Raw genomic sequence first — 4919 nt, forward strand, 5'->3', positions numbered from 1 at the left:
TATAGACGCCCCAGGGGCCAAAGTTCTAATCAACCAGTGTGTGAATAAAGCGGCGGTAATTGTCAACGAAGTGCCCTTCTTTGTCAATCTGTTAGTGATGAACTCGAAGGGAATTGATGTTATTCTGGGAATGAATTGGCTCTCCAAGAACAAGGCGGTGTTGGACTGTGCTCGGCGGACCGTCACCCTAAATGGTCTGTCAGGTACTCGGGTCAAGTTGAAGCTAAAGGGTGTCAAATCCTGCCTGTTCGCCATAAAGGCTGTCTCCGCCAGGATTATTGAGACCATTCCTGTAGTGTGGGAATTTCCGGATGTCTTTCCGGATGAGTTGCCTGGAATGCCGCCTGGCAGGGCAATGGAGTTCTCGATTGATCTCGTGCCCAGTGCGGCCCCGGTTTCGAAGAAGATGTACAAGATGTTGCCAATTGAGCTAGTTGAGCTGAAGAAGCAGATTCAGGAACTGCTGGCAAAGGGTTTCATTCGTCCGAGTTCCTCACCTTGGGGATGCTCGGCTCTATTTGTGAAGAAGAAAGATGACACTCTCCGGATGTGTGTTGATTACCGTCCGCTGAATGCAGTCACGGTGAAGAATGTGTATCCGCTTCCTAGGATTGACATCTTGTTTGATCAGTTGACTGGAGCCCGAGTCTTCTCAAAGATTGACTTGAGGCTGGGCTATCACCAGATCAAGGTTCGGCCAGAGGATATTCCAAAGACAGCGTTCTCTACTCGATACGGCTTGTATGAGTTCACCGTTATGTCGTTTGGCTTGACTAATGCGCCGGCCTTCTTTATGTACCTTATGAACTCGGTGTTCATGGAGGAGTTGGACAAGTTTGTCATTGTTTTCATCGACGACATTCTGATATACTCCAGGACTTAGCAAGAACACATTGGGCATCTCCGTGTTGTTCTGGGCAGGCTCCGAGAATATCAGCTGTACGCCAAGTTCAGCAAGTGTGAGTTCTGGCTCAGGGAGGTGGCCTTTCTGGGACATGTTCTATCAGAGAACGGGGTGGCAGTTGACCTGAGCAAGGTGCAGGATGTGCTCGACTGGGTTCAACCCCAGAATGTCAGTGAGATTCGGAGTTTTCTTGGACTTGCGGGCTATTACCGCCGGTTCATCGAGAACTTCTCCAAGATTGCGAAGCCGATGACCGAGTTGTTGAAGCAAGGCAGCGTGTTTGAGTGGTCGGATGCCTGTGAGTCTGCCTTCCAGACATTGAAGAAGTTGCTCACAACCGCCCCAGTGCTTGCTCAACCTGATGTGACCAAAGGGTTTGACGTGTATTGCGACGCGTCCGGCATCGGTATCGGGTGTGTTTTGATGCAGGAGGACCGAGTTGTTGCATATGCATCCCGACAGTTGAAGCGTCATGAGGAGAACTACCCGACACATGATCTTGAACTTGCAGCTGTCGTGCACGCTCTGAAGATATGGCGCCACTACTTGATGGGCAACTTGTGCCGTATCTACACGGATCACAAGAGCTTGAAGTACATTTTCACGCAGGCGGATTTGAACATGAGGCAGCGAAGGTGGCTTGAGTTGATCAAAGACTACGAGCTGGAGGTTCACTACCATCCTGGCAAGGCGAATGTGGTCGCCGATGCTTTGAGTCGAAAGGCTCATTGTCACTATTTGGTAGCCTTGCCGATGGATTCCACGTTGTGCGATGAGTTCCGGCGTCTTGGGCTTGATATGGTGCCAGACGGTTTTATTGCAAATCTCGAAATCAAGTCCACGCTCATTGATGAAATTAAGGCTGCTCAGGGGGATGACAAGGGTATGGCCCGAATTCGAGAGAAGCGGAAGATCGGGCAGGCCTGGTGCTTTACTGAGGATGATCAGGGCGTTATCTAGTTTGGGAACCGTCTAATGGTTCCGAGGGTCGAGGCGCTGAGGAAGAAGATCTTTGATGAGGCTCACGATTCGTTGCTGTCCATTCACCCAGGCAGTACGAAGATGTATCAGGATTTGAAACCCCGTTTCTGGTGGACTCGCATGAAGCGAGAGATTGCTAGGTATGTGTCTGAGTGCGACGTCTGCCGAAGGGTGAAGGCTGAACACATCAAGCCTGCCGGCACACTCCAGCCTTTGCCAATTCCATCTTGGAAGTGGGAGGAAGTTGGGATGGATTTCATTACCGGCTTACCGAAGACTTCGAGTGGGTATGACTCTATTTGGGTCATCGTGGACCGGTTGACAAAGTCCGCACACTTCCTTCCTGTCAGAACCACTTATTCTGCTAAGCAGTATGCGGAATTGTACCTCACTAGAATTGTTTGCCTCCATGGGGTGCCGAAGAAGATCATCTCTGATCGAGGTACACAGTTTACTTCGCATTTCTGGAGAAATTTCCAGGAGGCTATGGAGACTGAGTTGTTCCACAGCACGGCGTATCACCCACAGACGGATGGTCAGACGGAGAGGGTAAATCAGATTCTCGAAGATATGCTCCGTGCTTGTGTGCTCACTTATGGGAAGAAGTGGGACATATGCCTGCCGTTCGCGGAATTTTCGTATAACAACAGTTTTCAGGCTAGTATTGAGATGGCGCCATTCGAGGCCCTTTATGGTCGAAGGTGCCGTACGCCGCTGAATTGGTCCGAATCCGGTGAGCGGGCCTTTTTGGGTCCGGATTTGGTCAAGGAGGCAGAAGATCATGTCCAGAATGTCCGCAAGAGTATTCTCACGGCCCAGTCAAGGCAGAAGAGTTATGCAGATCGACGTCGCCGAGAGCTCACATTTGAGGTGGGGGATCACGTGTACCTGAAGGTCTCACCTCTCAAAGGCGTTCGTCGATTACAAGTCCAAGGCAAGTTGGCGCCTCGGTATGTTGGACCATTTCAGATTCTAGCTCGGCGTGGAGAGGTTGCATATCAATTGGAGTTGCCGCCGTCCCTCTCCGCGGTACATAATGTGTTTCATGTCTCACAACTCAAGAAGTGTCTCCGAGTCCCGACCGATGTCGTTGATGTTGCGCCCGAAGAATTGCAACCGGACTTGACATATTGTGAGAAACCGATGCGAGTCTTGGGTGAAACCGAGCGCAAGACGCGGCGGAGTTCAATCAAATTCTTGAAGATTCAGTGGAGTAACCACTCCGAGTCCGAAGCGACTTGGGAGCGGGAAGATCAGCTTCGTTCCGAGTATCCTGAGTTCTTTGAGAATTTGTAATGCCAATGTAATATAGCGTATTTGGAATCTCTCGCATGTATGTGTTCATCTCTATGATTGAATAAAAATCTGCGTTGGATTCCATCTCATGCGTCGTGATGTCCGCTCACAACCTGCTAAGTCATCACAGCGTTCTCATTGTCCCCTCTCCGGCTCGTACCGAATCTCGGGACGAGATTCTTTTTAGGGGGGGAGGTTTGTCACGGCCCAGAGTTTCTAAACACGTAATTAAGTGCTAATGAGCATCATTTGTTTTCGTTTTGAGCCACATAGACTTGCAGTGTGGATTAAACCGAATTGAATTGAACTGGGTTTAACTGATGCGTTGTGAAGCATCTCCTAAAAATTCTATGGAACATAGGGCCGGTGACAATTTTAGAAATTAGTAGGTGCCTGGAGGAGAATATAAATGAATTTTCCTAAATTTTTGGGGATTATTTTATAGGCATAAAAATCAACACAAGTTAGAAAAGCTTGTCTCTTTGGAGAATTTTCATTTGAATTTGGTGCAAGCTTTTTGGGTCAAACAAGGTAAAATGGATTGTTCATGATTTATAGAAGCCAACAAAATTTGTTCCACAAATTTTAGACCACAGTAAGACCTCCACCTTGATAACCAAAGTGGTGAAGATATTTTTTGCCGGCCGGTTACTGTTCATCGGCCCCGCCTGTCATCCCCTTCGCACGCACACGGCTCTGCTCCCCCTTCTCCCGCTCTCACAGAGCAAGCGGTGGCCGCCTTTGTTGACTTCGGTGGCCAGGCCACGTTGCCGGAAGCCCGGACACGGCGCCGTGTCCTTATCTTCCCCTCCCCGCCCTCTTCCCTCTCTCTCTCTCTCTCTGCTCCTTCTCTCGCGCGGCCGGAAAGCAAAGCGCAAAGCACGCTTACACGCACTGGCCGCCGGCCAAATCACCGCACCGCCGGCGTTTTCCGCCGAGCCCGAGCAAGGTAGAGCACAGAGGGAGGTCGCCAAGGCCCTCCTCCGCCGTTTCCCCTCCTTCCCCGGTCGTTTCCCGCACGGGTTGGAGCAGCCCGCACCTTCTTCCCCAACGGCTGCAGCCGAGCTCCGCCGTCCTCCGTCGCCCTGCTATTCTACAGCCTTGCCAGCCTAAACCGCTGCACGGTGAGCTTCCCCATACTCCTGTACGCCTTATGCGCGCGCCGTCTTCTTTCTGTCCCGTCGCCGGCGCGGTGTTCCGCGGTGGTTGAGTCGCCGCCGCCTCCCCACGTACGCCGCCGGTCGGGCCACCATCGAGCTCGTCGGTCGGGAAGCGCGCCGTTAGCTCTACACGCTCGCGTAGAACGTATTGGTGTGCTCGGCCGGGCTTATTGCGTCGCCGTTCGCCGTCGGCGTGTCAAAGCTGTGCCGCCGCCGTGCTAGTTTTGCCCCTCGCCGCCGCTCGCCGTGCTCCGGCCGTCGCCGGCGTCGACGTGTGCCCCCACTGTGACCGCGTGCTCGCGCTAGTGCCGTTTTCTCCCTCGGCCGAGCCGTGCAGGCTGCCGCTCGCCGCCGGCAGCCACCGCAAAGGGCCACCGGCCGTCCTCCAGTTGCGCGCGCGCAGCTGCCATGGCCGATTTTGACTTCGGTCAAGGGAGCCGGCCCCACCGGTCAGTAACTGGGGCTGGAACGGTGCCGGTAGAAAAAGGTGTGGGCCCATTTGAATATTAGAGAAAATCGGAAATTGCGAAATGAATATCTGTTGAGTTGATAAATCGGCTGAAAACTTGAAAAATGCA

This window comes from Phragmites australis, chromosome 9, assembly GCF_958298935.1.
Source record: "Phragmites australis chromosome 9, lpPhrAust1.1, whole genome shotgun sequence".
Classification (NCBI taxonomy): Eukaryota; Viridiplantae; Streptophyta; class Magnoliopsida; order Poales; family Poaceae; genus Phragmites; species Phragmites australis.